This window comes from Leopardus geoffroyi, chromosome B4, assembly GCF_018350155.1.
Source record: "Leopardus geoffroyi isolate Oge1 chromosome B4, O.geoffroyi_Oge1_pat1.0, whole genome shotgun sequence".
In the NCBI taxonomy this organism is placed as follows: Eukaryota; Metazoa; Chordata; class Mammalia; order Carnivora; family Felidae; genus Leopardus; species Leopardus geoffroyi.
The window spans coordinates 116803726-116824896 of NC_059341.1; positions in this window are offsets into that span (position 1 = coordinate 116803726).

Sequence of the window (21171 nt, forward strand, 5' to 3'; positions counted from 1 at the left end):
CTCTGGGCCTTAGCTTCCTCATCTGTAAAATGACAGGTTAAATAGGTGGGAGGACCTATCCAGAAGTAAAGTTTTCTAGTTTTAGAGTGTAACCATGTGAATATTCTATTTTTAGTATTGTGGGAAATCCTAACCTGGAGGTACAATGTTAGTAACTTCATTGGTTTGTATAATTTCTTGCCACAGCCCCTGGTCTTACACTGCTTATGCGGCTTTCTGCGACACTACCTTTTCCTCCTCCTTCTAATTAATGTTCTTCCCTTTGTGAATCCACTAATCCAATTAATGTTAATTTCTTATTTAACTCGACTAACACCCCTAGTGTCAGGGGGGCAGTGTCCAGGAAGGACTTGTTGGGTTATCTTCGAGCGTTAGTTAGCCTGAATAATTTTTAAACTCCCTTCAGAAACCAAAACAATTGTTCATCTGTACAAAATAAATGACAACACATCAGATGTTAAAAACAGTCATACTGTTCATCTACGGAAATCCCCATGTTTCCAATGCTATTGTGAACTCACTTGAAGAACCAATTTCAAAGTGAAACTAGACCGGAACAGATTTTTGTTTTTTGAGGGTGAGGAGGAGGGTCTCTATCTCCTCCTACGTTTAAAGGATCTTCATTGATAAGAATTATGTCTCCAGTTATTATCACAGCTTGACTAGCCTTCTAAACTCTGACATTATTGTTTCCTTGAAAACCGCCAAATAATTGAGAACTTAGTACTTCTTTTTTTACTTTTTTTTTTCATTTTTCTTAATTGTGTAACAACATCTTCACCAGTTACAAACATCTCCACCACTTACAAGAGGGCACAGATCAGCCCTCTTGAGCTGTAGGGTGAATTCATAGGTCTCAGTCTAAAATACAGCAGGGGGGTGCCTGGGTGGCGCAGTCGGTTAGCGTCCGACTTCAGCCAGGTCACGATCTCGCGGTCCGTGAGTTCGAGCCCCGAGTCGGGCTCTGGGCTGATGGCTCAGAGCCTGGAGCCTGTTTCCCATTCTGTGTCTCCCTCTCTCTCTGCCCCTCCCCCGTTCATGCTGTGTCTCTCTCTGTCCCAAAAATAAATAAACGTTGAAAAAAAAATTAAAAAATAAAATAAAATACAGCAGGAAGTATACTAGGTCAACCTAACTTCTTTCATTAGTTATTAACATAAATAGGCATTCTGATATACCATTGAGTAAAAATGAACCAGTTTACAATTTTACATAAATAGTAAAAAAGCAATGAAAAAGTTGGTCGGCTTTTCGTCGATAAGAAATGTTACCAATTAACATAACTTCTCAGTCTGTCATCCTCCATTTGGTGACGCGTTAGTAATGAAACACTGTTTTTCTTTGCCATGTTCTTAAGTTAGAACCCTTGAGAAGTCATCTATCAAATACTTACTACAGGGGACATAATTAATGGTTGAATCAATTAGTATTTTCCCTCAATAGATTGAAAATAATTTCAAGGGAACGTAATGATCACATCTACATGTATTGAGCACATTATATGTCCCAAGGACTGTGACAAGCCATTTTACATGTATCAGTCTGTTTCATCTTCACAAAACCCTACTAGATAGTTGTTATTATCTCCATGTGATAGATTAGGAAACTAAGATTTATTGAAATTAAACACTTTCCAAAGGTTACATGGCTACTAAGTGATGTAGATCTAACCCAAATCCGTCGGACTCCAGAGCCTATGAGATTGACCAATCATAGGTGGATGTTCATGTATCACCAACTCCTCTCTCTAGAACTTCTTCAAAGCAGTGAGCCAGGGATTTTATATCCAATAAAACTGAATTTCCACTGTTTATGCTAGAATAGAATGGAATTAGGTGAGAAAGGATTCTTAAACAAAATGAATCCTTAGCTTTAAAAAATGTACAAGATTTGAGTTAGAAGAACGAAGACTACTCTTGATAGGAGACAGCCCCATGACCCACAGCACAGAAGTCATGACAGTAAAAAGACTAGATCTCCTAGAGAATCCTGGGGCACCTGACTAGGGAAGCAAGCCTAGTGGCCAGTTAATGAGGGGCTGGGGATATCCATCAGGGTACCATTATACATATTCCCTTCAAATTTTTTATTGCATTATTACAGTCACTCAAAAATATTCATGTATTTTGCTATAGAAGGTCTGCATGGTTGCTATGCCATTTCTCCTCCTCATGCCCTTGTCAAGGTCTATTGGAATTCCCTGAGCACTCCATTGATCCATTGGGGGGGGGGGGCCTGAAGGCAGGGGTGGAGTGGGAAGAGCTTACCTGGAGCTGTGTGTAGTATTTGTCAGAGGAATCTGATACTGCTCTTCCCCCTGAGGTTTTGTGCCAGAGTTTACCCCCTAACAGATACTTAGAAAGACAAAATTCACCCACACTCCCACCCCTAATACTATTTCCATATTCCTTCCTACTCTTTGTCCAAATGCATATCTATTTACATGGCTATCTTTCCAGCTAGATTCTGACTTCCTTTTAAGAAGGGATTGTCTTAATAATTTTTATATCTCTAGGGCCTGTCACAAAATAGGTGCTCAATACATGTTTAATAAATGAATGAGGGGCGCCTGGGTGGCTCAGTCGGTTAAGCGTCCGACTTCAGCTCAGGTCATGATCTCGCGGTCCGTGAGTTCGAGCCCCGCGTCGGGCTCTGTGCTGACCGCTCAGAGCCTGGAGCCTGTTTCGGATTCTGTGTCTCCCTCTCTCTCTGCCCCTCCCCCATTCATGCTCTGTCTCTCTCTGTCTCAAAAATAAATGTCAAAAAAAAATTTTTTTAAATGAATGAGTGATGTTAAAACCATATTGTAGTGTGCTATTTCCACTCAACAAATAGTTTTCTATATTTTTATATGGTCTTAATAATTACCCAATTATTATGCTTAATATGCATGTCATTGATATGTTATCATGTAACCGTGTGACCATTTGAGTTGTTTCTACTCTTTTGAAATTCCTTGTCAATCAGTAATTAGGGACATGACTTGATATGAAGAAATATTTGAAAGAGGATAATGTGAAGATGGTGAATCAAATGGTCCAGAGGTAGGGACACCAGTTAGGAGGATGACCGCAGTCACACAAAATGAAGCCGATGAGGTGGCCAAGGCCAGGACTAGGATGGTGGTTGTGGAAATGGGAAGGGAAAGACAGTTTCTACATTCACAATAAAAAGATGTAATCATGGATTTACCCCGTAATGGGGCTAAATGTATGCCAGATGGTGGAGGCTGTCCTGTGACGAAGAGCATTGTTTTAGCACCATGGACAGGCCCTGGGTTGTCAGGGAGGGGCTCTGGGTGGTATGGGGCCATAATTGCTGTCAGAGCAACAGTAATAAATTAATAAATATAAATAACCAAAAAACATTTATTCAGCATGTGCTCAATGACAACTTCACATGCATTTATTTAATTCTCATAAGGAAACAGGCACAGAAATGTTACATAATGGCCCCCAAAGTCATACAGATAGTAAGTGGCAGAGGTAATTTCTGAACCCCAGATAGTTGGGCTTCAGAACCCATTACACCATACTCTAAAAGGAAGCTCTAATCAAGTGTGGAAAATGTTATAAGAGAAAAGCACAAAAGAGGGGTTTCTGAAGTACTTGGAGGACAAAGAAGGGAAGTGTATTCTGGGGAAGCTTCTCAGAGAAGAGAACACTGCAACTAAGTTTTGAAGGATGAATGGGATTTAACTAGAGAAGAGGGCCAATAAGGCCACCTGGAGCCCTGTGTTGTAAAGGGTTCTGAGGCCAGATGTAGGCTCAGCAAAAAGCTTCCTGTGATCAATTAGCAAATGAGGTGGAGAATGATGGGAGACCTAAGACTAGGGAGGTAGGTGAGCCAAACAATGAAGGATCTTGTATGCAAATTAAGAAGTTTAGACATCTCCCCTAAAAGCTGTGAGGAACCACTGAAGTGAAGAGATTTAAGCAATATGTGGCAGGATAAAATCTGCATTTTAGAAAAATCATCTTAAGATTTTAGGGTAAAGATAGCAGAATAAAGCATGATCACAGATTCCCCTTTTCCTAATACTTAATGTCATGAACAAAGGCTAGCTTGGAGAGAGGGCAAGGCGGTAAGGGGGCCAAGGAGACTTCATCCACACTATATAACAGTGGAGCTACCCCTCTTAAACAAAAATGAGAAGAAAGAAATTACATGGTGATCGTGTAGTTGTGGTATAGTCAAAAGAGGGAAGGATAGGGAGGAAGGAAGATAATGGGTGAACTATGAAGAAACCAGTCTGGAAGACAACATAACCTGAAGATACAGGAGATCCCCAGGGGGTGCCTTGCCCTATAAAGACCTCAATAAGAACATGAACCTGAGAAAATAAGACCTCAAAATTGAGCTGATAAAATGGCAGAGGGAGAGTGAAAAGGAGATTTCAGAACTAAGGAAATGAATCAAGAACTGAAACAAAACCATTATATATCTAATACATAAATTAGATATGCCAAATAGCAGGAAAGACATGATTGAAAATTGAATTAATGGCATGGATAAAAGGCTTGAGATAATTATGGCAAATACAAAGGGAAAACGCAGAGGGACTAAAGCAATTAGGGGGAAGATAATAAGAGAGCCAAGAGATAATCAAACATAAAGATAACTGGTGTCTAATTGGTGTAGAGAATCCAATAAATGCAACAAAATATGCATTCAGAAACACAACACAGGAACGTTTTTCCTTTAATGAAGGACAAACTAAATCTGCAAAGGAAAATTTTTACTGTATGCCAGGGAAAAACAACTTTGACTAAACATCAAGATATGCCTTAGTTAAGTTCCTAATTTTCAGAGGAAAATAATTATTTAAACATCTGAGCAGAAAAGGCAAATTATCCACGAAGCTGAATACAAACATTTCCAAACAACCTCAATGCCAGAAGACAATGAGGCAATGTCTACAGAGTTTGGAGAGAAAAAAGTATGACCTAGGAATATGATACCTAGCCACAGGTAGATGTCTTAAGCATGAAAGAACTCAAGAGAGTAAAACATCCATGAGTCCTTGAAAAAACATCTAACCAATTAGGACCAAGGGACGAATTTTTAAAAAGTGGAGAGGGGGAGCGGGGCAGGGGGGGGGGGCGGGGAACACCTGGGTGGCTCAGTCAGTTAAGCGTCCTACTCTTGATTTCGGCGCAGGTCATGATCTCAGGGTTCATGGGATCAAGCCCCACTTCAGGCTCTGGGCTGACAGTGTGGCTCCTGCTTGGGATTCTCTGTGTCCCTCTCTCTCTGCGTCTCCCCCACTTGTGCTCTCTCTCTCTTTCAAAACAAATAAATAAATGTTCAAAAAAACAAGAATTCAGAAACAAAAGATACCAAAATAAGAGGTAAAAGTTCTGCAGGTAGGCAGGTAAGCTGTTTAAAAACAGGAATTCTAGCTGTGGAACAAAATGTAAATGTGATGAATCCTGACAAAGTAAAAACAATAGAAAGATTTTTTAAATCAGGAGGTGGGAGAAGGAGAGAGGGAGGAAATAAAATGCTAATGACTTCATCTTTTATCTGCGAGAGGAACCAATTGCTATCACCTAAAATTGAAACATAATCGGGGCACCTGGGTGGCTCAGTCTGTTAACCCTCCAACTTCAGCTCAGGTCAGAATCTCAATTTGTGGGTCTGAGCCCTGCATCAGGCTCTGTGCTGACAGCTCAGAACCTGAAGCCTGCTGTGGATGCCATGTCTCCCTCTCTCTCTCTCTGCCCCTCCCCAGCTTGTGCTCTCTCTCTCTCCCAAAAATAAATAAACATCTAAAAAATTTTAATAAAATAAAATTGAAACATAATCAATTATACTTAAATAAAAAGTAAAAATCAAATAAAAGTTTTTAAAAATGAAATCGAAACATAAATCAAGAAAAATATAACTTCAACCTCTTAACAATTCCCTGATTTTTTTCTTAGCCTGAGGAATGTCTTGTAAAACACTCCTTCCATAGTGGGAAAAGTTATCTGAAGCTGAATTACTTTGGGGTGCTGGGGTGGCTCAGTCGGTTAAGCATCGGACTTCAGCTCATGTCATGATTTCATGGTTCATGAGTTCTAGCCCTGCATCGGGCTCTGTGCTGACAGCTTGGAGCTCAGAGTCTGCTTCAGATTCTGTGTCTCCCTCTCTCTCTGCCCCTCCCTTGCTCTCTTTTTCTCTCTCTCAAAAATAAATAAACATTTTTAAAAATTAAAAAAAAAGAGAGATGAAGCTGAATTACTTAAAATTTCTCCCCCCCCCCCTTATTTTGCTTTTATGTATAAGTACAAACTCCAGATCCTGAGATCAAGAGTCACATGCTCGACCGACTGCACCAGCCAGGCATCTCGAAAGACTTCTTAAATCATGATAACATTCATTATTTCCGGGTGGTGAGATTCTTCTTCCAGTTTTTAACGTTTATTTATTTTTGGGACAGAGAGAGACAGAGCATGAACGGGGGAGGGGCAGAGAGAGAGAGAGACACAGAATCGGAAACAGGCTCCAGGCTCTGAGCCATCAGCCCAGAGCCCGACGCGGGGCTCGAACTCACGGACCGCGAGATCGTGACCTGGCTGAAGTCGGACGCTTAACCGACTGCGCCACCCAGGCGCCCCTCTTCTTCCAGTTTTACTGAGATATGACATAACACTATATTGGCTTAAGGTGTACAACATACTGATTATATATATATAATCACGATAATTTTAGTTAATATCCATCATCTCACATTATTACAATGGCAGGATTTCCTTCTTTTGGGGTGGTGAGATTTTTGTGCTGCTTTTCTCCTGGTACTTTCCATATTGTTGAAGATTTTGTCAAGGAACAGATATTTTTATTTAAGAATAATTACTTTTTTGGGGTGCCTGGGTGGCTCAGTCGGTTGAGTATCTGGCTTCAGCTCAGGTCATGATCTCACCGGACGTGAGTTCGAGCCCCGCATCAGGCTCTGTGCTGACAGCTCAGAGCCTGGAGCCTGCTTCAGATTCTGTGTCCCTCTCTCTCTCTGCCCCACCCCCCTCTCTCTCTCTCCCCTCTCTCTCTGCTTGTGCTCTGTCTCTTGCTGTCTTTCAAAAATGAATAAACAAAAAAATTAAAAGAAAAAAAAGAATAATTACTTTTTTATATAAATGTTACTCTATACAATTTGACATGGAAAGATGTCCATGATATATTGCTGAGTGAAAATTGCATCCGCCATATAATCTCATTTAGGCAAAACCTACAATATCATACGTGCTTATGTATGCATCAAAAAGTCTGGAAAGACAAATGCCAAAAATGTTAACAGTACTTATCTCTGAAGTTGGGACAATTAAGGGGACGGTTTATCATTTCTCAGTATCATTTTTTAGATCTTTTTATTTGAAAAAAAACACAGACACACAAACAAAACACAAATATGTGATTTATTAAGTTCTAAGGTGAAGATCCTTGCAACCACACCCCAGTTAATAAATACAAACTTGTCAGATAACTCAGAAACTCTTCTTGTTCCCCATCTTCTTCCCTCCCCACAAAAATAAACATTATCCTGACTTTTTAAGTACTAATTTCTTATGTTTCTTTATAGTTTTATCACTCAATACACATACATTTCTGGATGTTGTACCAATTTTTTACATTTTTGATATGTTAAGTCTCGTTTTTTTAAAAAAGATTAGCTTTTTTAAAATTTTTATTTATTTATATTTAGAGAGAGAGTGAGACAGAGACAGAGGGTGAGAGAGAATCCCAAGCAGGTTCTGCACTGTCAGTGCAGAGCCCGATGCTGGTCTCGATCCCACAAACCACGAGACCATGACCTGAACTGAAATCAAGCGTTGGACGCTTAACGGACTGAGCCACCCAGGAAACCCTGAGGTTTTGTAACTTTTAAAAGTAATCTCTACACCCAATGTGGGGCTCAAACTCACAGCCCTGAGATCAAGAGTTACATGCTCCACCAACTGAGCCATCCAGGCACCCCTGTTTAAGTCTTTTTAATCTATAGTTCCCCCCTCCATTCGTTTCTTTTCCTGTATCTGTTGAAGAACACCAGGGCATTTGTCTTCTCCAGTTTCCCAAAGTGTGGATTTTGCTGCTTGCACAGTTATGTTGCATTTCAGTTTGTTCCCTGATCCTCTGTATTTCCTACAAAATGGCAGCTGGATCCAGATTCTCCTTGGCGAGACCACAGGAGGTGCTGCTTTTTTATCAAGGCATATCATGTCTGGTTGTCTCTCTTTTGGTGACGTTGATTAACAACCTCAATCCATTTTAAGGATTGCAAAATAAAGATTTCTGATATTACATTTCTTTTTCTTTCATTACTTGCATTGCTTTTATAGAAAGGTAATCTCCCCCTATTGGTTACCTGCTATTACAGTTTATAGAGAGAAGGCAAGACTCTATGCTTAATTCTATTTCTTTCTTTGTCAGTTTTCAAGATAATAAATTGGTTCTCTATCCCTTTTCCAATGAATTGGAACCCCATTGATTCCCCTGAAGGTAATGAATTTTTTTTTAATATTTGTATGAATTCAAGGATTTAAGCATATTAGATGGATTTCAATCAATAGTAACTATTACGTTCCATCTTTAGCCAGTGAGAGTTTCTTCAATTTGGCTTCTGAGAGTTGGTTTTGTTTTGTTTTATTTTGCTATGTCCCTAGAAGTGTTTGACACTTTCTTTGCTGTCAGGTATAACAAAATGTTCTGGATTCATTTTGCATATTTTCCTTTATTTTAAAATTTTTTAATGTTTGTTTTTGAGAGAGAGAAAGAGCACAAGCAGGGGAGGGGCAGAGAGAGAAGGGGAAACACAGAATCCGAAGCAGGCTCCAGGTTCTGAGCTGTCAGAACAGGGCCCAATGCGGGGCTCAAACTCATACCATGAGATCATGACCTGGGCTGAAGTCGGATGCTTAACCGACTGAGCCACCCAGGCACCCTTCATTTTGCATATTTTCTCTCCCAGGTAGCAATTAGCTATTTCTCTGAGAATCATCCAGTTTTCCAAGAAGGCTTAATTTCATTTAGTGGTAAATGATATCTCAAGACCATAATATCGATATTCAGGATGCTCCATGCTGCCGTGGTTTTTGTTTTTTTGTTTTTTAATTTACATCCAAGTTAGCATATAGAGCAATAATGATTTCAGGAGTAGAATCCAGTGATTCATCCCCTATATATATAACACCCAGTGCTCATCCCAACAAGTGTCCTCCTTAATGCCTTTGCCCATTTAGCCCATCTCCCCACCCACAGCCCCTCCAGCAGCCCTCAGTTTATTCTCTGTATTTAAGAGTCTCTTACGTTTTGTCCTCCTTCCTGTTTTGATGTTATTTTTGCTTCCCTTCCCTTATGTTCATCTGTTTTGCATCTTAAATTCCACGTACGAGTGAAGTCATATGATATTTGTCTTTCTCTAATTTCGCTTAGCTTAATACACTCTAGTTCCATCCACGTCGTTGCAAATGGAAAGATTTCATTCTTTTTGATTGCTGAGTAATACTTCATTGTGTGTGTGTGTGTGTGTGTGTGTGTGTGTATAACAACTTCTTTATCCATTCATCTGTCGATGGACATCTGGGCTCTTTCCATACTTTGGCTATTGTCAATAGTGCTGCTATAAACATTGGGATGGATGTGCCCCTTTGAAACAGCACACCTGTATCCTTTGGATACAGTAGTGCAATTGCCTAGTAGTGCAATTGCTGGGTCATAGGGTAGTTCTATTTTTTATTTTTTGAGGAACTTCTATACTGTTTTCCAGAGTGGCTACACCAGTTTGCATTCCCACCAGCAGTGCAAAAATTTCCTCTTTCTCCATATCCTCACCAACACCTGTTGTTGCTTGAGTTGTTAATTTTTCCATGCTGCTGTCTTGATCACAAATTTTAGACTTCTTCGGGAAACAGAGCTAAGATTATACACACATACACATAGACATATGGTATTTATATGTGTGTATATGCATACACACATGCTATATAGTATATATATATATATATATATATATAGTCTTAGCTTTGTATATGTATATATATGCATACTTACACATACACATACTATATATACTGTATATATACACATATATATGTATATATACACACACTCACATGCTATAGACTACACTATATGCATAGAGAGACAGAGAGAGTGTATCTTCTGTGATATAGATAGATGTAAACACAGAGATACAAACACATATCGATATCATAAAAATACTTCCAGTTTAAATTTGTGTTTGTTTTGGGGCGCCTGGGTGACTCAGTTAAGCGTCCAGCTTCGGCTCATGTCATGATCTCTGTGTCGCGCTCTGTGCTGACAACTCAGATCCTGGCACCTGCTTCAGATTCTGTATTTCCTTCTCTCTGCCCTGCCCCCACTCACACTGTCTCTCTCTCTCTCTCTCTCTCAAAAATAAATAAACATTAAAAAAATAAAATTTTTTTAATGTTTATTTTTGAGAGAGAGAGAGAGGGAGACAGAGTGCGAGCTGGGGAGGGGCAGGGAGAGAGGGAGACACACAATCTGAAGCAGGCTCCAGGCTCCCAGCTGTCAGCGCAGAGCCGGACGCGGGGCTCGAACCCCCGAACCCACGAACTGTGAGATCATGACCTGAGCCGAAGTCAGACGCTTAACTGACTGAGCCACCCAGGCGCCCCTAAAAATTTTTAATTTTAAAAATTGTGTCTGTTTTTCCTTAACTTCTTTTGTATTATATTCATATATTCATTCTTCCAAATGAGAATCTGGTTCTTAAGAAGAATGCAGTTGATAGAATATCCTATAATTGCTCATTTATTTCATCCCACAACTATCTCAAAATAGCAATATTAATACTGCTCAATATTACTGAAAACATTTGGGGACGTTTTTGTATTTACTTTCCGTCCTGCCCCCTCAGTTTTAAATAGTTGTACTATATCTATAGACCATAGTCTCTTCCTTTTTTTTTTTTTAATGTAAGCTCTATACCCAATGGAGGGCTCGAACTCATGACCCCAATATTAAGAGTTGCATGCTCTACTGACTGAGCCAGCCAGACACCACTATACTCTTCCTTTTAATACCTGTTTCATCTTAATCAAAAACATCTGCATTTTTAATTCTCACCACCAGTCTCTCTTGTCTGAAGCTTGTTCTCAAGTAGAATCCTTTGAAAGGGAACAATATTCCCTGAGTTCTTAAATGTTGAGAACGTTTGTCTATAGATAACAGCTGTCACGTAAAATACATACTTGAAAGTCAGTTTTACTGTATACTTTTTTAATATTTTCCTTCCTTAAATTAGTTTAATACATTATTCTATTTTCTTCTAGGGAAAATCACTGCTCTCAAAAAGTCCAATACTAATATAATTTTCTTTCCCTTGCTGTTTTACCTAAACGCTCAAAGGAATTTTCTCTTTTTCTTTAAAGGCCAATCATTTTACCAGAATATGTCTAAGAGTTGGTAGTTTGGGTATTATATTCTCAAAGGTGCAGTATGCTGTTTTCACATGTAATTTCAAATCTTTTTTTTAACTTTGTGAAAATTTTCTTGAATTATCATTTTAGTATGTGTTCTATTCCCTCCCTTTAGTTTTTGTCTTCTGGAATTCCTATTGTCTGTATGTTGGATCTTCTTTTCCTATCCTCAATATTTGTCACTTTCTTTTAAAATCTTATCATTCCTTGATTTCTTTTTTTAGTTTTATTTTTTTTAAGTAATCTGTACACCCAGCAACCCCAAGATCAAGAGTCACATGCTCTACTGACTGAGCCAATCAGGTGCCCCTCTTAATTTCTTTCTGACTTAAAAAATCCTTCTTTCATATTCTGTTTTTCTTAAAGGCATACCTATTACATTCATTTGTCTTTAGTTTTTTGTGTAGTCTTCATTTTACTCATAATTCTTTCTTAAGTCCTATCACCTCATTTAAAATGTTTCTTCTAGGGGTGCCTGGGTGGCTCAGTCGGTTGAGCGTCAGACTTCAGCTCAGGTCATGGTCTTGCTCTTCATGAGTTTGAGCCCCGCGTGGGGCTCTGTACTGACAGCTCAGAGCCTGAAGCCTGCTTCATATTCTGTGTCTCCCTCTCTCTCTCCCCCTCCCCTGCTCATGCTGTGTCTCTCTCTCTCTCAAAAATAAATAAATGTTAAAAAAATAATAATAATAAATAAAATGTTTCTTCTAGGTTAGGTTATTCTTTCACATCACTTTTGTATCCTTAGCTGGTTTTTAAATAGAAGGTTATAGTTTTGATCTAGTCTGTGGGCATGTCTTTCTGGTGTGATTTCATTGTCTCAACAGGTGCTCTATTCCACATACCTTTTTTCTTAAAATGACCTGGTGTGGAATTCCATCTCGATACTTTTTACTGCTTCTTTTCACGTACAATTAGTTTTCCTGAAAATTGGGAAAGAAGGGTGGCCCAAGGTAGCTTTTTTTTTTCCTTCACAGATCTCCCTCTTCTGATGTTTTTATGAAGATCTGAAAAAGATGGCAGCTTGCTTTCTGACATTTCCTGGCCCTCTTTCCTTCCTCCACTTACGGCTGAGCTTTTCCCCCATCTCCACGGTTTACTTCCACAGTTTCTCCTCAAGACAGAAGCCTATCCTGAAAAGGATCCCTGGCTGGTCAGTTTGGAAAGTTCCTAGAGGCTGGACTATTCCAGCTCCTTCCATTTTTACCGCAAACCCATTCCACTCTCCTGCTACTGGAGTTGGCAAATCTCTTCCAGTTACAGCTGCTGTTCTCAGAGTGGCCTCTGCCATGCTTTCCAGTGAACGCCTGCTGATTGTTTTTGAGATTCTTCTGTTTTCAGATCCACCGGCTGTCCCACTGCTTCCCTCTCTTCTGCATAGATGTTGATATAGCCAGGTCTTTGTGTATTCGGGGGCTTGGGGGATCTCTAGTCACCTAGTTTTGTTATAAACGTTTCTTTAAATGCTTATTTATTTGTTTTGAGAGAGAGAGAGAGAGAGAGCACAAGAGGAGGAGGAGGAGGAGAAAAAGATGGAGAGAGAGAGAATCCCAAGCAGGCCCTGTGCTCAGCGTGGAGCCCAAGGCTGGGCTCCATCTCACAACCGTGAGGTCATGACCTGAGCCGGAATCAAGAGTCGGATGTTTAACCAACTGAGCCACCCAGACTCCCCTTGTTGTAAATGTGTCTGGGGAGTTTAGTTCTGCCATCTAGTTGCTCTGTCTGTATCTAGAGACTCAAAGAAATTTCAAAAACTCTGCTGCAGCTACCATCTTCCCAGCTTGCTTTCTTCTATTTTTACAACAATAGTGTTGATCTTGGGAGAAAAGCAATGATATTTCCATGTTGGGAGGAAGAGATGTCTGGCTGCATTGTACTGGATGGCTATGGGAGAATTAAACAGGGACGGTCAGCTGATATTCACTAGTACAGCTGTCCCATTATTACAATATTTAAATACAGGGACTATCTGGCTGGCTCAGTCGGTAGAACACGAGACTCTTGATATCAGGATCATGAGTTCAAGCCCCATGTTGAGCGTGGAGCCTACTTTTAAAAAAATGATAAAATATTTAAGTACTTCCATTTCAACTGATAAGTAGCCACTGCTCTAACCCCTGTTCCCCTTCCCTTGGGTGTCCCATCTCTACAGCCCCCTGAGTGAAACAAGAACTAAAGAGTTAATGTCTATCCCAGGAGGGGTCCTTCAGGATCCTGTTCTCGCCCAAAGGCTGACTGGTCAGTGCCCATGCTGAGCTGTGGGTTAAATATATTGAATATTTCCTCTGAAGACACTCCATTGATTTGGAGACTGACGGTATTTGGGAAGTGAGAGAGAAGATGACACTTGTGTGTACCTTCTAAATGGGTTTCAGTTGAGGGGCGCCTGGGTGGCTCGGTCAGTTAAGCATCCCACTTCGGCTCAGCTCATGATCTCAGAGTTTGTGGGTTTGAGACCCGCGACAGGCTCCGTGCAGACAGCTCAGAGCCTGGAACCTGCTTCAGATTCTGTGTCTCCCTCTCTCTGCCCCTACCCCGCTTATGCTCTGTCTCTGTCTCAAAAATAAATAAACATTTAAATGGACTTCAGCCGAATAGTTCAACCAACATTTCAGCACCTCCTGTGTGCTAGGGGGATACAAAGACAGCAAGACTAAGTTCTTGCCACTGAAGAGCCCAGAACACAGTGCTCTGTCTCAGGGGCCACTTAGCCACTGGGAGGATGCCAATTTGCCATATTAGATTATATAGAGCTCAGTCCCTGAGCAGAAACGAGAAGAGGAAGAAAAATGCCTAATGACAAAGCTTTTACTTAAGCCATCACCTTAACAAGCTCAAATCTCTCTACCTTTAGAAATCAGGACGGCCGTAAAAGGCCTGGCAGCTAATTAAAACAACGTGGCAAATAAGCAGTCAAGGAACGCTCTGTCCTTGTACACAATGAACCAAGCAGTCTCCTCAGACACAAAAGACTGTATCCTTATCTATAGAGTGAATCAATTATTTAGCAATCATCTTCTGTGTCCTAATTGGACTGGCAGTACTTTCTTTGAATATGGAAGAAAAAGAGATCTAGAAGAAAAGCAGGCCGGAAACATAGTGTGTCTAAATAATGACAACGGTGCCTCTTAAAGATTTTTTTTTTTTTTTTACACTCAGGAATGCAATACAATTGAGGAGATGATCGAATTTTTGTTTGCCCAGTTACAGGGAAGCACAAATCTCTTGAAGGAAAAAAAAAAATCAAATAGGACTAGCACTCATTGTCAGAGCTCAGAAAGCACCAGAAGGGAAAATAAATCCCTTGACATCGTCGTTCCCCCAAAGCCAATAAATCCCAATTGATCACATGTATTAGGTAAATAGGTATTAGCACCTGAGTCCCTGCTATTACCAAATTCCACCTTACCCGGCAAGAGAGTTAATATGCAGAAATCTGTGGTGTAAAGCTCAACTTTGTCCCTGTTGAAAAGTTCAAGAAATTCAATAGTTCCCACAGCAGAGGTAATACTTGAGCAGGAACCAGATACATATTGTGAGTAGGACATTACTGTGTGTACCTTCAGATGGGACTTCTGAGAGAATGAACACAGTCCAAGCAGCTTGATTATCTGTAGGAGTTTATGACGCGGTCGGGAACCCCCACCTCAGAGCCTGTTTCTGAAGCAGAAGAATCGGACACTACAAATTCTCAGAGGACAAAATGAGAATATTACATTGGCAGCTGCTACCATTAACTTCTAGTAGTATAGTGTCTTGCAACATGGGAGGAGGAGGCATCAGAAATCTTGGTGGGGAGGCCGGGAGAAATAAAAGCAGCATTTTCCAATTACAGATCCCTTCTTAATAAGAGATTTTTATACGGAAATGGTTGAAAGCACAGGCTTTGGAGCCAGACTAAGTTCAAACTCTGGCTCTGATGCTTCTTAGTTGTGTGACTCTGGATAAATTATGTAGCCATAAATGACTCATTTTGTGCATCTGTAAAATGGGAACGATGACATTCGTGGCGCCTGCTCATTCATCACTTTTGAAGGTGAAATGAATTAACATATGCAAATCGCTCAGAAAAGGGCATCTCTCCCAGGTCCTATTGCTGCCTCTTGTTGACCTAAGTCAACCATCCTAGGAAGCCCTCCAAGCCTCAGACCATGATAGAATCAAGAGGGGGAAGGAATCTTGGAGCTCTCCGCCCTTATCCATTTTGGAATCCCCTCTCTGAAATCTTGGCCAAGTCATCTGGTCCCTACTTGAAAGTACCGTAATGACAGGGTTTCTGTCTCTACTGTTCTGTACTATTCTGTACTGAAAAACCTGTTCCATCTCTGGGCATGTGAAAGGTTTCCCTCGCATTGAACAGAAGTCTGTTTCCCTGTTTCCTCTGGCTGTTGCTCTGTCTCATGGAATCAGAGATAACAAGATTATTAATATCTTTTTAAATAACGGAGGACAGCTAATGGTATACAATTAAGCTCATGGGCTCTAGAGGCAGATTGCATGGATTGAATCTCAGCTGCCCTGTTTATTGGTTGTGCGATCTTGGGTAACTTAATCTTTCTATGCCGCAGTTTCCTCATTTGCAAAATGGGCGTACCAATACCACCAGTTTCATAGGGTTGTGGTGAGGACTGAATGGGATGATATATTTAATGAGCTTGGTCCACAAGTCTCAGTGAATGTCATCAAGAACTAATGCTGTTGATACCCCTCTTGGGCATTTGCTTCTTCGGGCTAAACATTCCTATTTCCTTTGCTCCTGACACAATTCCCAGTACCCTTCAGCCCTCTCCTATTAGTCTGGTAGCCTGTATTCCTCTTTAACGGCATCCCCAGTAACAGAGTCCGGGACTCTGGTGGGTTCTGATCCCCAAAAACCAGGATAGACCACTCTCCCTCTTGATGGTTTGTTCATTCACTGATTCATTCGCACATGATTTTAAGCATCTATATTTTTATGAATAGCTTCCAAGAGAGAACTGGCATTTTTTACTACATACATCCCACTCTTGACTTAACACTGAACTCACAGTGGGCTAGACCAGGGGACAGCAAACTTTTGTCAAGAGCCAGATGGTAAATATTTTTGACTTTGCAGTCTCTACAATCTCTGTTGCAACTATGCAACTCTGCTGCTGTGGCATGAAAGCAGCCATAGACAATACAGAAGACTTTATTACAGAAGCAGGCAACTAGCTGAATTTGGCTGATGAGCCATAGTTTGCCAACTTCTGCACTAAAACATATAGTACGAATAAGTGTGTTTCACCATTTGATCCAGCAATTCCATTTCTGGTTATTTACCCAAAGGAAACAAAACCTCTATCTTGAAAAGATATCTGCATCCCCACGTTCATTGCAGCACTATTTGTAACGGCCAAGACATACAAACAACCTAAGTGTGGGGCGCCTGGGTGGCTCGGTCGGTTAAGCGTTAAGCGTCCGACTTCAGCTCAGGTCACGATCTCGCGGTCTGTGAGTTCGAGCCCCGTGTTGGGCTCTGGGCTGATGGCTCAGAGCCTGGAGCCTGCTTCTGATTCTGTGTCTCCCTCTCTCTCTCTCTGCCCCTCCCCCGTTCATGCTCTGTCTCTCTCTGTCTCAAAAATAAATAAACGTTAAAAAAAATTAAAAAAAAAAGAAGCAACCTAAGTGTCCATCGATGGATGAATGGAAAAAAGAATGTATTTTATTTGTCACATAAAATGGAAAATTTTCATCCATAAAAAAGAAGGACATCTTGCCACTTGTGACAACATGGATGGACCTTGAGAACATTACACTAAATAAGGTAAGTCAGAGAAAGACAAATACTGTGTGATCTCATTTATATGTGGAATCTAAAATCAAAAAGGAAAAAAAAAAACAAAAAACCTTCACAGGTACAGAGAACACACTGGTGGTTGCCAGGGGTGAGGATAGGGAGTTGGCAAAATGGGTAAAGGAAATCAAAAGGTACAAGTTTCCAGTTATAAGATAAGTAAGTCCTAGGGATGTAACATACAGTATGATGACTATTGTTAACGATGCTGTATTTATTAGAAAATTGCTAAGAGGGTAGATCTTAAAAGTTTTCATCACACACACAAAAAATTGTAACTGTATGGTGATAGATGTTACCTAAACATACTGTGGTGGTATACATTTCAAATGTGTGTGTGTGTGTGTGTGTGTGTGTGTGTGTACGTATACACACACACACACACCCACACACACGTCTCAAATCATATATTATCTATCTATATAGACATATCAAATCATTATGTTGTACACCTAAAACCAATACAATGTTATATGTCAATATCTCAATAAACAACAATTAAAAAATTATTTTCCCCACCTCTCACTCCCTGCCCAGCTTGTTTTTGTTGTCATTTTGTTTTGTTTTTTAACACAAGTGTAAGGATTTCCATTTACTCCAGCTTTATTTTTTTGGACTCGGCCCAGCCTCTACCCTGCCAAGATCTGAGCACTGATTTTGCTACTGTCCAAAGTAATTCCCCTATCCCTTAACTTTGTTTCATCTGCCAGTAATAAATGAGCCTTTCATACGTTCATCCAAGTAATTGATTAAAGTTTTGAACTGGAAAGATCTGAGGACAGAGCCTGTCTGTCCATTGAAACATGCAATCAGAATATCCCTCCTTGTCATCTCTGCTGTATTCTTCAGAATTCAGCCCAGTGTTCGCTTTCAGGAAGCTATCCTGACAACTCCCGTCTCTTCCCAAGCCTTCCTGCCCCAGGCTGAACAGGATTCCTGAATTAAGTCTGGGTTCTCCAGAGAAACAGAACCGACAGGATAGCTATCTGTCTCTCTACCTACCTACCTACCTACCTACTTATCTACCTACTTGTCTAAAGAGATTTACTATAAGGAATTGGTTCACGCAATTATGGAGACTCAGAAGTCCAAGATCTGTAAACAGAAAGCTTGTGATGCAGGAAACTCAATAGTTTCGTTGCAGTCTGAGTCCAAAGGCCTGACAACCAGGACAGCCAATGATGCAAGTTCCAGTCTGAGTCCAAGTCCAAAGACAGGAAGATACTGATGTCCCAGCTCAAAGACAATCAGGCAAAGAGAAGATTTTTCTTAGCCTTTTCTTCTATTCAGGCTCCAACAGATTGGATGAGGGCCACTCACACCAGGAGGGCCATCTGCTGTACTCAGTCTACAGATTCAAATGATAATCTTATCCAGATACAACCTCACAGATACCCCCAAAGTAATGTGTAAGTAAATATCTGGCACCCTGTGGCTCAGTCAAGTTGATATACACAATTAACCATCATGATGCCTTTTGAATTTGGCCCGTTAGTAACCTACACATGCCTCTACCACAGCACTCTCACTCCTCTGTAATTATTGTTTCTCCAACTAGACTACATCTTCCACCCCAGGGCATGGCACAGAGTCAGTGCTCAATGAATGTTGGCAGGATGAATGAATGAATGAATGAATGAATGTGTGGCTTTGAGAATGTAGTTTCTTCCTTCATCAAAAGTGACTTCCCTCTCACTTGTTGGGATGAACATTGGGTATTATACGTAAGTGATGAATCCCTAGGTTCTACTCCTGAAACCAATACTTCATGATATGTTAACTAATTTGAATTTAAAGAAATAAATTTAAAAAACAAAACAAAAAACAAAAACAAAAAAATGACTTCCTTCTTATTGTCTTCTTTTGAAAACCAGCTAGGTATAAGGTATACCAGCTAGGTATAATGGTACAACTCAATGTACCATTTCTTCTGGGCTTCCAGGGAGGTGATATTTTAAGAAGGGGGTCTACACCCTTATTGCAAAGGTCTGAGTAGCATGGCAATTTCAGGCACAATGGAAAAGAGATTTTGGAAGATGTGAATACATTGTCATTCTCCCCAAATCATACCATGTTGTCTTTTCCTTATTATGCCTTTGTATAAGAAAAGCCTCACTAAACACAGTCTCTTTGAAGAATATACGTTAATGATTGTTGATTACAAATAATATTAATACATACCATCTGTGGCCCACAGAGTCCTTTCAGGCTTGGCTCCTGAGAATCTCTGACAAAGCAACTCACATCCTCACTTTTGAAACCATTATCATTCTGTTCAATGACCAGAAAAAATGCCTATCTCAAAATCTAGTCTCATCCTGAGAATAAACAACAATAAAGATAGAGCTGCTGTTATGTTACTGTCATGGATAATAAATTATTGAAAACTGTTGACTATCTCATTCACACTGGTTATAGGGTAAAGCTATCCTTTACCCTGAAATATTCAGAGTGGCCTGATTCCTCTTTGGGTAGAAATTTGTTGGGTGCCTGGGTGGCTCAGTTGGTTGAGCATCGGACTCGATTTTGGCTCAGGTCATGATCTCATGGTTCTTAGATCAAGCCCTGCCTCAGACTCAGTGCTGAGCGTGGAACTTGCTTGGCATTCTCTCTCTCTCTGCTCCTCCCCTGCTCATGTGTGCTTTCTCTCTCTCATTCTTAAATAAATAAGTAAATATTAATATTTTTTTGATAGGGAGTTTCCTTTGTCACTGACAGTTGAAAACTGAGAACATCCTAAGACAAATCCTAAAACCTGAGATTCGTTTCCCTAACGGAGCTCACTCAGCTCCTTTATGTCAGAGCTAGGGTTACAAACTAGGGCCAAATCCAGCCAGCCAACATGTACGATGTTATCTTCTTTCCTCCCTCCCTCCCTCCCTCCGTTCCTCTCCTTTCCTTTCAGTTATAAAATTTGACTTTCTTTTAGCAGATCATGTGCTCCCCCTACTTCATCATGGATGAGCCCATTCCCAAAGCCCCAAACCAGTTAGCTTTATACATTTAAATTACCTTCCTGGCTCCTGCAGACATTTGAGTTTGAGAGCCCTGCATTTGGGACATTGAGCAATTTGTAAAAGGGAGGGATAGTTATAATAGTTATTACTTTAGAGCATTTACCCTGGACAGGCACTGTGCTATATGCGCTTTCCATGTACCCTACAACTTTATGAAGCTAAGAAAGATTAACCAGCCCAGAGCCACAGAGCTGATAAATAACCTGGTACCCAGGCAGCCCTCTCCAGGGCAAGCCACCATGACACCACATGAAAATGGATACTGTTCTGAAGCAGTCACAGCCGGTCCTGTTTATCCTTAAACTTTTTTTTTTTTTTAATTTTTTTTTCAACGTTTATTTATTTTTGGGACAGAGAGAGACAGAGCATGAACGGGGGAGGGGCAGAGAGAGAGGGAGACACAGAATCGGAAACAGGCTCCAGGCTCTGAGCCATCAGCCCAGAGCCTGACGCGGGGCTCGAACTCACGGACCGCGAGATCGTGACCTGGCTGAAGTCGGACGCTTAACCGACTGCGCCACCCAGGCGCCCCATATTCTTAAACTTTTAAGGAAATACCTACAGAGGCTTTAACAGGGCAGCAAATGGAAGTCCCAGGAGAATACGCCACCCCCAAATATGCCACTTTGCATACTGACTTGTCCACCTTAAAACGGCCAGTTATTTTACCAGCAAACTGGGTTTATTCAGAAATAACAGAGGACTTGTAATTCAGCTTGTAATTCAAGCTTATAACAAAAGTCATAGGCAAGTGCAACAAGCAAAGGAAAGGAACATTAGCTTATAGAGAAAGAGGAGGAAGTGGGAGGGGTTATTCTGAGTGGAAGTTCACTGGAGGCAGGCAAGGGTTCAGAGTAGTGATGGCTTCTCATTGGCTGAGTTCCTGGGCAAGGAAGGG